We start from the raw sequence: 12,858 nt of genomic DNA, 5'->3' as shown, positions 1-12,858 counted from the left end.
AGTTCTAAGGTCTCAGTATAGTTACAACGGTTGCCCCACCCTTCAAACCGAAACGCATTACTGTTTCACGGCAGAAATAGGCGAGGTGGTGATACCTACCCGCGCGGACTCACAAGAGGTCCTACTACCAGTCTACCATCCTACCACCAATTTCATTTTTTTTAATTCAGCTAAAGAATAGAAAAGGAGAAAAATTGTCGAATAGTAAATTTCCTATGCGTTACGTAAACGATTTATGACGTTGTTTTATTTTTTTAAATAAAAGAACACTTATTTTGTCATAACTATAATAGTCAGACATTTGCTGTCGTGACACTTTTTGTAAATAATAATGTGTTCTACAAAGTCGTAGTACATTATTTTATTTTATCATCAATAGTTTTCGCAGCGCACGAGATGTAAAGAATATTTTAGTAATTTTTTTACACCTTGGGTTACATTATTGGAGTTTTAGTAAAGCTCCCTAATTTTGTTTAAAAAAGAATATAGCCTATGTCACTCGGAGATAGTGTAGCTTCCAAACAGTGAAAGAATTTTTCAAATCGGTTCAGTAGTTTCGGAGCCTATTCAATACAAACAAACAAATATTTCCTCTTTATAATATTAATAATAAAATAATAAGTTTATAAGTATGGATAGTATAGATGAAAACGCCTCTATGAATATATTTATGAACCTATTATTTTGTGCGGTAAATGGGAATATTTTTGATGAGGACATCATAGCAGATATATTCATATTATATCTTCTGGGAACAACTGATGAGATTAAAGCAAAAACTTGAGAGAAAGCGGCCGGAATTAATCAACAGAAGGGGTGTGGTTTTTCATCATGATAACGCTAGACCTCACACATCTTTAGCCACTCAGCAAACATTAAGAGAGCTTGGCTGGGAGGTATTAATGCATCCGCCATATAGTCCTGACCTTGCACCTTCATATTTCCACCTGTTTCGGTCTCTTCACAATTCTTTAGGCAGTGTCAGGTTAACATCACGAGAGGCCTGCCAAAACCAATTGTCGCGGTATTTTGATCAGAAGCCCCAAAATTTCTATAGCAATGGGATCTTGTCCCTACCTACAAGATGGCAAAAAGTTATCGAACAAAATGGTACCTATATACTTTAGTTAAATGTAAATAAACTATATTAAAAAATGTTGTGAATTTTCCTAAAAAATGCGAAGAAACTTATTCCCTAACCTTGTAGAAACAAAGAATACCAAGCAACTTCATTTTAGTCCGCGAACACAAAAGACGCTCTACGCGTAGAACAAGTTTCGTAGGGTTATTATTATCCTGACATTCTCGTTCAGGGTCGACAGAACTGGGTGCAAAATTTATACGCGCAACGTACTTAAAGGACTATACAATATGAAGCTTCATCCTAGTGTTCGCCCGCGATACGAAATTCGACCATAACTACTGATGCCTGAAAGCTTACATTCGTTTAGTGTTTAAGGTTTTGGTCTTTAATTTGCGCTTTGTCATTTTATCTGATGTAGCCGTATAAAAAAAAGTCTCCAGAGAAGCTACTAAACTTAATAAAGCTATTTAATATAAATTTCATTGCACCTACCACTATTCGCTCTGCACTACCTTTGGTTAACTGGTAGAGAATGCCTTAGGCATTAAGTACGCCAAAGTAAATTTTACATGAAGTGTAATAAATAAATAAATAAATAAACTGCTTTTTGTTTGTCTATTTAAGAAAAACTAGAGATATAATTATTTATTACGTACAATTAAACCAAAAAGAAATCGAAGTGTGAAAACAGAAAAGAAATATATATTTTTTGTTTTTCATTTGCTCAGGGTGAAAAGTTCAACGCGGTTTCTTTGTGTATTATCGAAGTGATATATCAAGAATCGAACGATGCAAATTAAATTTTATATCATTTACATAATTATTATAGGAAAATCTATTCATGGATATAATCGGTCCATCACAGCATCATTAAGTGTGTTCACAAATTTGGTTAGATTACAATAAATTAAAAGATAGAAAAAATAAAATTATTAAAAGTAAAAAAAAAAGACGCACACACTCCCGTTAAGTCTCTTCTTTTTCTCCACTTTATCACGCACTAGGTGGGGTCGGCACAGCGAATTTTTCTCTTCCATTCTCTTCTATCAGCCGTCATCTCAACCCTCACTCCTCTCTCTCTCATATCGTCATTCACACACTCCATCCATGTCTTCTTCGGTCGACCTCTACCCTTGCACTACCATTTGCATACATCTCCCAGTCACATGCATCTTCTCTCTACGCATCACATGTCCATACCACGCTAACCGTCCACTCTTTAACACACACTCCAGTTAAGTATAGTATTATTTTTATTGCCCTTGTAGGCAGACGAGCATACGGCCCACCTGATGGTGAGTGGTTACCGTCGCCCATGGACTTCAGCAATGCCAGAGGCAGAGCCAAGCCGCTGCCTACCGCGAAGTAGCATTTACGTTGTAGATGTCTATGGGCTCCAGTAACCACTTACTTTTATTTTTATTTTTTTTATTGCCTTTGTAGGCAGACGGGCATACGGCCCACCTGATGGTGAGTGGTTACCGTCGCCCATGGACTTCAGCAATGCCAGGGGCAGAGCCAAGCCGTTGCCTACCGAACTTAACACCAGGGATGTGAGCTCGTCCACCCAACTAAGCAATAAAAAATTTAAACATGGCATAGCGCTCGGGAAACACCATGGAGGGGAGCTCATCCCAAAGCCGGATGGTACGTGATAAAAATGACTGAATAGAAACGTCAACCCTAAGAAGGACACTTGAGAAAGGTTGCACTCCTAGCAATTACGGCGTCATGGCAAAAGGGTAAATATTAAAAACTATAAAAAAATATTCAAAGTGAAATTAACACAAATAATATTTATGCGTAATAGCGCCGATTTACAAATTCACTTGAGAAATACTCTATTTGTATTCGAGTATAAAGATATCAAATATTCCAATGTGGTCCGGGACAACAATCATCATCATCATCATCATCAACAGCCCACAGTCGTCCACTGCTGGACATAGGCCTCTCCCAATCTACACCACTGAGCCACTGGGACAACAATGGGCTGGCCAAATTGTAACATCTGCAATATAATCCAGGTACTCTAAATTAAAGCTAAAGCTATAGCTTGTATACAAAGAATGACAAGATTATCATAGTTCTCCTAATTCGAGTGAAGTTTGAAAAGAGTCCTAACAATCACATTGAACCTCAGGTGAATAAAAAAAATCAAAAATAAGATTTTATTTTACTTTTTTAAAGGCGGTAGGAAATGCTGTGAGCTCGCCCGGATAGGCACCACCACACTGCCTATTTCTGCCGTGAAGCAGTAATGTGTCACAAAGTGGGTGATGCATTTACATTTTTTACGTCTACCATCTCTGATCACCACTTAATACCAAGTGAGTCCTGAGCACGTAAACCCGTCTGAACTTCCGAAAAGCTTTCGATACCAGACGACAAAGCTCAATAATTAAAATAATAGTAGGAAAATTATTAGATTAATTTGAATGTTTTATTATTGAATTTAAATGTCATATGATTTGAATGTAACAATAATCTTTTAATGATCTCCGTGTTTTAAAAATAAAATCGTTGTTTCACGTTGCATATTCATCGGGATTCTTATTCAGGAACTTGATAATTAGTTAAATATAAGTTAAGATCTTTATTTAATTTTTTTTTATTTTTGCGAATTACGGAAAAGCTAATTTATCATTTCGTTTTAAATAATTAATAATTATATTTTACTGCGATTATATACTATCGAGAGACGTGTTAGTAGGAATAAATCACTAAATATGTTATTAAGGGCCGTTCGGATTGTCGATAATCCCGGTCTCACGGATCGTTTGGAACCTCTGGGTCTGCGGAGGGACTTCGGTTCCCTCTGTATTTTGTACCGTATGTTCCAAGGGGAGTGCTCTGAGGAATTGTTCGAGATGATACCGGCATCTCGTTTTTACCATCGCACCTCCCGCCACCGGAGTAGAGTTCATCCATACTACCTGGAGCCACTGCGGTCATCCACAGTGCGTTTCCAGAGGTCTTTTTTGCCACGTACCATCCGGCTATGGAATGAGCTCCCCTCCACGGTGTTTCCCGAGCGCTATGACATGTCCTTCTTCAAACGAGGCTTGTGGAGAGTATTAAGCGGTAGGCAGCGGCTTGGCTCTGCCCCTGGCATTGCTGAAGTCCATGGGCGACGGTAACCACTCACCATCGGGCCGTATGCTCGTCTGCCTACAAGGGCAATAAAAAAAAAAAAAAAAAAATCCATAGAACAAACTATGCGAAGCCATAAGAAGAATTTGCAAAGTATTTATTTCGACTTAACCATTTTTAAAGTCGAATAAATATAATGTTATAAATAATTCGCGTTTTCTCAATTAGCGGATTAAAGAAATGCGACCCAATTACTGTTTTCGCGACTAAAGGTTTCTTTATACGCGGATCTAATCAGTAAGTACGTCGGTGCATACATATTGATAAAAATGATTCCAATATGTGTAGGTATCCAACCGATTATCCTTCGTGAACGGGCTTTTCCATATTCACGGTCTCTGTATTCGCGGCATACATATTTACAAAATATAAACATAAAGAGATGTACTGTTACTTCATTCCCGTTTTTTTTAAAGTCAACAGTGATAGCTCTGCCGCATATTTTGTAATTTAGTAGAATATTAAATAATATCCACTATATGTACAATACGATTTTTTTTGTGTCTTTAGCCGCAGTCTTTATTTAAGTTCGGTTTTTTAAGACAAACTTCAAAATAAGACAATAAATACTAGTAGACACAGTTTTTTTTTCACTAGACTTTTTAAATACTTTTTTTACAGTTTCTATAATATTTTTTTACTGTGTTCAAATACAGAAAAAATATGTCTAATTGAATCTCCAAAAAAAGTATACAAATGCGAATTTAATTTTGCGCGCACATAATACCTACCGGAGACAATAGTAACTGCAAGCCGTCGAATATTGAATATATAAAAATAAAACTGAATTCTTCTACTAGAAAACCCCATTGCGAGTTCAGGTTTAGAAGTAAAAGTAAAGAATTAACAAACTTAACATATAAATTGACAATGATAAAGTACAGCGCTACTTTTTTTCTCCTATTCTGTTTGTTTTACTTTGTTTTATTTAGTACGCTTAGTGTTTTTAGCTTTAGTGTCTGCATTTTGGTAGCAGTATTTTTTTTCGGACTTCACGAGAAAGCAAGTCGGAAACAAAATTGTTTTTATGATTTTATCTTGCGTGTTATATTGTCACTATATTATTTGGGACGTTTCGTTAACTTACAGTTTTCCGTGGTCGCGGACAATGTGACCATCAGTCGTAAATAATGACAATAAAAAAACGCTAGATTAAGTCTCAAAAGCAGTTTTAATTAAGTCTACGACTTGCCAAAAATCCAAATAAAATAACTAGATCTGATAAATCTATCACAAAGTGAATCTAAAATATGAAGCGACATTGATTATCTAATAAGCGAAAAAAATAATTGCATCGTTTTAAAGTACATTACGCAACCAGAGGTTACTGACATTCGGTGTAGCTTAAAATGCATAATAGATAAACTTGATCCACATTCTGCATGTATGAGAGAAATGGGAGTAAATTGGAAATTGTTTTTTTTTGTAATTTCTATATTAAAACACTAGCGACCCGCCCTCGCTTCGCTTCGGAAACATTAAAACACACATGAAACCAAAAAAATAAAATTAAATTAAATTAAAAAAAAGTAGCCTATGTTCATCAGGGACAATGTCGGCTTCTAATCGAAAAAGAATTTTTCAAATCGGTCCAGTAGTTTCGGAGCCTATTCGAAACAAACAAACAAGCAAATCTTTCCTCTTTATAATATTAGTATAGAGATAGATAATAAACAAAATTAACGCGATTTTTGATGTTCAACTATGTGTGTAAATCACATTTATTCGCGCGCTAATCCGAGAGAACGAAGTTTGTTCCTTTAAAATTTCCAAAGACAATTTATTTTTCTAAAAACCAAAGGCATACTTACTTAGTTTTTGATTTTTGCTGTTTTTTTTAATTGCACAACGCAAAGGCACCGTAACACAGAACACACTCACAAAACGTCCCTTCAGTTAACACGCGCGCGACTGAATTGTGCAATAGTGCAAGTATGAATGAATGCGCTACTGCGAGAATGCGCGCTATCGACTTGTTATATACTCCTCGAGTTATTGTGTACTTGAGTGTAACGTGACGACTTTTAGCAGGGGGATGGATAGACAGAGAGAATTTACGAAGTCGTCGTGGCCTAAAGGATAAGACGTCCAGTGCATTCGTATCGAGCGACGCACCGGTGTTCGAATCCCGCAGGCGGGTACCATTTTTTCTAATGAAATACGTACTTAACAAATGTTCACGATTGACTGCCACGGTGAAGGACCCGCAAAATTATAATTTGCGTAATTACTAGTGGTAGGACCTCTTGTGAGTCCGCCCGGATATGTACCACCGCCCTGCCTATTTCTGCCGTGAAGCAGTAATGCGTTTCGGCTTGGAGAGGACCTTATATCTCAAGGTGGGTGGCGCATTTACGTTGTAGATATCTATGGGCTCTAGTAACCACTTAACACCAGGTGCAATGTGAGCTCGTCCACCCATCTAAGTAATAAATAAAAAAACGAGAATCCAGGATATTCTTTCAATACTATTACTTCTTCAATTCAATTCTATCAAGGATATTCTATTCGGCTAGTTGTGAGTGATCCCGTTTAATGTACCACCCGGGCCTTAAATCCGAGCCAATGCATTTATTAAGCACATTTATTTCATATTCGGAATCTGTGTATCTAATCTCGTATGTGTTTAGCCACGGTCGCAAAATGTTGAACGCTTTTTTTTCTTTTTTTTTGAACCTATGTACGTATAGAGGAAATCATTGATGAATTATTTAATGTGATCTCGTTATCTGCTTCCAAAAAAAAAGTTGTCGCGGTCTACAAGATAAGGCGCTCGGTGTGACTGTAATGAACTCCGTCTTTACAACTGTATGGACCCGAGTTCGAATCTAACAGGCAAGTCTGTTTTTTCTAATGAAATAAGATTGTCTTCCGCGACGGAGAAAATAAAACGTTGTCAAATTAAATTAATTATCAAACTCGCAAAGAAAATTATTTGCATAATTACTATATAGTATTGGAGGGTATTTTAAAACCACATAGATATGTAAATTCCATCTCGCTTATTTCTGCGGCGAATACATAACCGTTTGAAAGTGTGGGACAGTCTATATATTATACAAGTGAGACCTTAGACCTCATGTCTCAAGGTATTCGATAACATAAATCTATACTTCTATACTAATATATAAATCTACAGTGGTTTTTACGGATGTTCCGTTATAACTACTAAACCATGCATCCGATTGACTTGAAAGTTGGTATCCATGTAGAAAACACATGTACTTAATGGATAGTCTAATATTTATATGAGTGTTGGACTCCCTACACCAGTTGCGGGGGCGTTAATGATGAAAATCTTTGTGGGGGTGAGAAATAATAATCTTAATTTTAAATGCCCAACAAGTGGAAGCTAGTATTCAGATAAGAGCGGGTTCTCGGGAAACTCGTTCGTCCGTTTATGCAATACGACTTCAAAATATGACCTACCAATAATTAACGTGGGGACGATCTGAGTCTGCTGGTTTTAGCACTCAGAGAAAGCCAATGCTAATCTTCGCCCACTGAGTTTCTCGTCGGATCTTCTCAGTGGGTCGCGTTACCGATCCGGTGGTAGATTCTGCGAAGCACTTCTTTTGCTAGAGTTAGTGTTAGCAACGACGTCAGGTTTGAGCCCCGCGATCTCACGCACTAATTCGGTGAATCTGGAATAGCCCCTCGAGGTTACTAGAAAAGTCAGGGGTAAAAAAACCCCAATCTCAGCTGGAGCCCCCTTAAAGAGCTTGTACGATACCTACGGAAATAGTCAGAGCGGTGGTATTAACCAAAGGATGCCAATTAGTTATCGGGTCTTCCCATCTCCTCATTCTACGTCAGGACGCCACAACAAGCTGCGTTTCATGTCGCAGTCTTAAAAGCTTCGGGATCACGCCTCATGGACGATGCAAAACGCATCATGTGACCTCTTAGCATTACACAACAACTTATCTCCAAGAACCGTTGATGAAAGTCAAATCTTAGTAACGGCATTTTATGCGACCAATAAATTACGTACTCAGTAAATGTGATTGTTTGCTATTGTCCAATTCGTCGCTTTATCGAATTATCGAAGCTTTGTACAATTTAATTTAATTGAATTTGTACTCAGCGGAAGACGTAACGTGGGACGCCCCCTGGCTAGATGGTGCGATGACCTCCGCACGGTGGCCGGCAAGAAGTGGATGAGGAGAGCAGCAGACCGGGCTCAGTGGTGTAGATTGGGAGAGGCCTATGTCCAGCAGTGGACGACTGTGGGCTGTTGATGATGATGATGATGATGATGATGTACAAAAGATTGACGGTAAATCCGGGAAGCATTCTAGCTAGTGGCTAGTACCATTAACTTGCGATAGATGGCGCGAGTTGGCGCAACAAAATATTTCTTAGATTTAATCATAGAATTAAAGCTCATCTCGTTCCAGAATAAACTAGAACTTCTAATATAAACATACACAACATGCCATCTATAACAACAATATAGTATATAGTAATTTATTATATTTAATATAATAAATTAAATTATATTAAACAAATAGACTGCCAATAAATAAAATTTACATATGTATGTATTTATTAATATATTTGTGATAAATAACATGTGAAATACATTTAACTATAATTTAATGATAGATATGTGAATACATAAGCCAGTAATATCCAAGACACAGTATAGGCATGCTCCTGCGTCAAAAAAATCATAGTCCTACCTCATTTCCAAATAATACGGTGACAATATTATAGGTAAAGTTTTTAACAAACAACTTTAACTTTACAGAGATTCAAAGTTTGATTGATTGTTCTTATTTTACTTTTAATTTCGATTGAAAAATCAATTTAATTTCTGTATACTCCTATATAACAGGCTGACGACACAGTCATATGTATTTCACCTATGATTCAGTCGTAATCTTAAATATTTTGTATTAACTATAGTCGGAATCAGGAACAACATTCTAAAACTTATTGAATACAGTAACGCGTTGTAGCTTGTGTAGATGGCGCTAATTGTATGTTTGTGCAAAGGAAAACCACTGTCAGTTTTTTTTCATACCTAATTACTGGTAGCCTTGGGGGACGTCGGGATGGATGTAATACGCTCTGCGTAAACCCTGTCCCGCCGTCTCAATAACTTCGACTGGACTCCGACCCGATCCAGGGTAGGGCGCCGGCTGTGAGCGGCGGAGTTTTTGGTGAGGTTCAACCCCCACATAACCCACCCGCTGCGTGGATAGGGATGCGGCGATTTTCTCCTGTATAACAAAAAATAATTACTGGTAGCCTAAGGGATTATTCCGGCTACGCGCGGACAGGTAGGTGAGCTCACGAACTCAACCTGAGAAAATTTGCTAGCGCAGGCCCTAGCAAGAACAGGGCTTCGCAGAATCCACAACTACAAATTTTCTTTTTATCGAGCATGTAATGTCATACGACAGAACATTTGAGAATGGCTCGATCCATTGCGTTGATTTCTTTATTTCGGAATCGTCAGAAAATGCGTTTTATTTATTGATTTGGTGGGTAGACGAACTTACGGCCCACCTGGTTCTAAGTGGTTACCGGAGCCCATAGACATCTACAACGTAAATGCCGCAACCTATCTTGAGATATGAGTACTTAGGTCTCACTTTTTATTGTACAACGGCTGCCCCACCCTTCGAACCGAAAAGCGTTACTGCTTCACGGCTAAAATAGGCATGGCGGTGGTACCTACTCGTGCGGATTCACAAGACGTCCTACCACCAGTAAATTTCTGGTAAGTCCGCGGGAATATTTTGACAAATCTGAATACCGATGATAAATGTCAGTGTTCACGATCAGAGATCTCGAATGAACGGTTTAAGCTGCGACTTACAGAAAATAAACTCACTTATAAGTATTAATGCTTAGCTTAGCACATTCGGAGTATTTCGGAGTAGCTAAAATGCACGACCCACATGTTGAACCCAAATTCTGCGTGTATGAGAAATGAAAACAGTGTGCTTGGTGCGAGTTTTTTTACGATCTTGGCAGAGTAAAAGCTAACTCACATTTGCATCCAGTTGGGACAGCGCCCCCTAGCGGCAAACGTAGGCAAAAGTTCCAACTCCATACAAATTTGAGCTAACTTTTACGCTATCGAGAACGTTAAAAAGCTCGCACTAAGCACACTTATTGGAAATTGCTTTTCCAAAATTTTTTTGACTGAATTTGGTTGAGTTTTCAGCTTCATTGGCCATCTCTTCCTCTGGTATTTCGTTTATAAATCCGTATACTGGTTTGCAGTTTATATAGCTTCAGTAGGTACCAAGAACATTCTCGTAAACGACGTCGCGTGCTATGTCTGTATTTGGATTAAAAATTCCGTTTGATCTGAAATCCGGCACGAGCGCACTCGATGCCAATACATCAGTACGCTCGTCCGTATAGCCACTGGCACTAAACTATTAAATATTTGCACCCTTGCCCCTTTATCCGTTAGGTATAAATTAAAAAAGAATATTAAAACAAGCTTTTTATTTCATCCCTAATAAATAACCAATACATTGTACATAATCTTTTTTTTTAAGTATTATTTTATTATTTTTATCTAATTGCTCTGAATTGATTTGTTTTTATTTAAATTTTAAATTAGCGTGAACCCCTCTATTTGAGGTTAAGCCTCCTCCAAAGATACCCAGTAGTCTCTATCTGTGGCTTTTTCCATCCACAGTTTACCAGCCGTCCTTAAAATGTCGTCAGCCCATCTGCTTCTAGGTCTCCTTCTTTTTCTATTTCCCCGAAAGCCTTTTTTTTTCGGGCGGGGGCCGAACCTCCTATGAGGTCCCCGCGCCTAGGGGGCGCCCGGGGTATGTGGGACTGGTACGCAACTGCGAGACCGCGTCGGCCTAAGGATGTTATCAGGGCCCTACCCACTAAACGACTCCCCTGCACTCTTCGCCCAAGCGTCCAATTTCCTCCGAGGTCAGAACCGAGTCAGGTAAGGGGGTTACCGCGGTCAACACTACAACCAGACGACGTAGCTCACCCCAAGGACGCCCGGCTGACGGAGCCTTCGAGGCGAATCGAAGGCTCTGAAACGTCGGCCGTCTCGGTACGGCAACCCGTCAGGCCGCCCTTGACTTTTCCCCGAAAACCTGAGTATTACTTTTTTTTTGCCGTATAGGCAGACGAGCATACATACGGCCCACCTGATGGTAAGTGGTTAACGTCGCTCATGGACGTCAGCAAAGCCAGGGGCAGAGCCAAGTCGCTGCCTACCGTATAATCTCCAGAAGCCTCGTTTGAAGGAGGACATGTCATAGCGCTCGGGAAACACCGTGGAGGGGAGCTCATTCCAAAGCCGGATGGTACGTGGCAAAAAATATCTCTGGAAACGCACTGTGGATGAACGTAGTGGCTCCAGTTAGTATGGATGAACTCTATTCCGGTCGTGGGCGGTGCGATGGTAAAAACGAGATGATGGCATCAAGCCGAGATGTCCATCTATCGTCACTCATTCTTGCTACGTGGCCCGCAAGTACACGTATGCACGATAAACTTTGAGAGCCACACCAATTTATTTAGCTCCGATGCCATTGACACGATTGTCGAATTCAATATCAAAGTAATTTTCTTTCTGCGACAATACCGTGTTTTTGTTTTGTTTTTGTTGTTTGATTGTTTGCTTAATACAAAAACGTTTACATTATTATGATTGCTATCATCAAACTATTCCATGGAAAGTTTAGTTATTGTATTGTTGTTTTACCCGATATTATCTTGAGCGAAAACGGATATTCATCGAAGGTCAGTTAATGCCGTCGCTACTTTCTTAACTGTCTCTCCTGACCTTACCTTCACTAATTATTCATTTTGAGGTTTTGAAACACAAGCCTAACGATTTCCGGGACTCATGTCCAGCTGGGATTTCAAAGCTGTGACCCAGAATACAAGAAATTTGTACCTCGCGTAAGTATCATTCGTGGGTCACTAAAGACAACTAGACAGCTGAAGGCATCTCCATCAAAGCAAAAACGAGGCTATTTACATCGCTGGTCATAGCTCAGACTGACCGCATCGAAATTAAAATCTTCCCGCTCCCAAAAATCACATATCGCAGCAATACTATGCAGTATTCTATTCTATCAGTCTATTCTTGTTCTATCTATTGGATTCGAACATCGACGCAGATCGCATCGCTGGATGTGAGTACGCCGGCGCTCCAATCTCGGTGATTTTAGACTCGGCGCCTAGCTGAGGTCCATGGGCGACGGTAACCACTCACCATTAGGTGGGCCGTACGCTGGTCTGCCTACAAGGGCAAAAAAAACCTCTCAAGCACCGGTCACCGTCTTCGTCGAAATCGTCGACGAGCAAACTAACCCATAGACACAGCCCACTGAGTTTCTCGTCGGACCTCTCAGTGGGTCGCGATTCCGATCCGATGACAGATTCAACGAAGCACTGCTCTTGTTAGGGCTAGTGTTACCAAATGATGTCATGTTGAGCCCGTGAGCTCATCCGTCCGCGCTTAGCCGAAAAAGACCCTTATTATTATTCTTTTTTCTTTTTTCCCTACTTATGCTGATAGCCTTAAGAGGCTATTAAAGCTTCTCCTTGACGTGTAGGTGAGCTCACGGTGAGTGTGGAGTGGGGAGTGGGGAGAGCCAGGAGTGTTGTTAACA

General features: G+C 39.4%; 1 protein-coding gene across 1 annotated transcript in view; it reads right to left on the bottom strand.

Moving 5' to 3' along the window:
• The window catches only part of e (nonribosomal peptide synthetase ebony), a 62,530-nt gene extending 56,325 nt beyond the window's left edge, over window positions 1-6,205 (bottom strand). The window contains exon 1 of the mRNA XM_028187668.2: window positions 6,049-6,205. The gene's annotated coding sequence lies outside the window, so the exon portion shown is untranslated. The remainder of the gene's footprint in view (window positions 1-6,048) is intronic.
• Window positions 6,206-12,858: the final 6,653 nt, after the last annotated feature.

This window comes from Bombyx mandarina, chromosome 26, assembly GCF_030267445.1.
Source record: "Bombyx mandarina strain Sakado chromosome 26, ASM3026744v2".
Lineage (NCBI taxonomy): Eukaryota > Metazoa > Arthropoda > Insecta > Lepidoptera > Bombycidae > Bombyx > Bombyx mandarina.
This window is presented reverse-complemented; position numbering and strand designations above follow the sequence as displayed.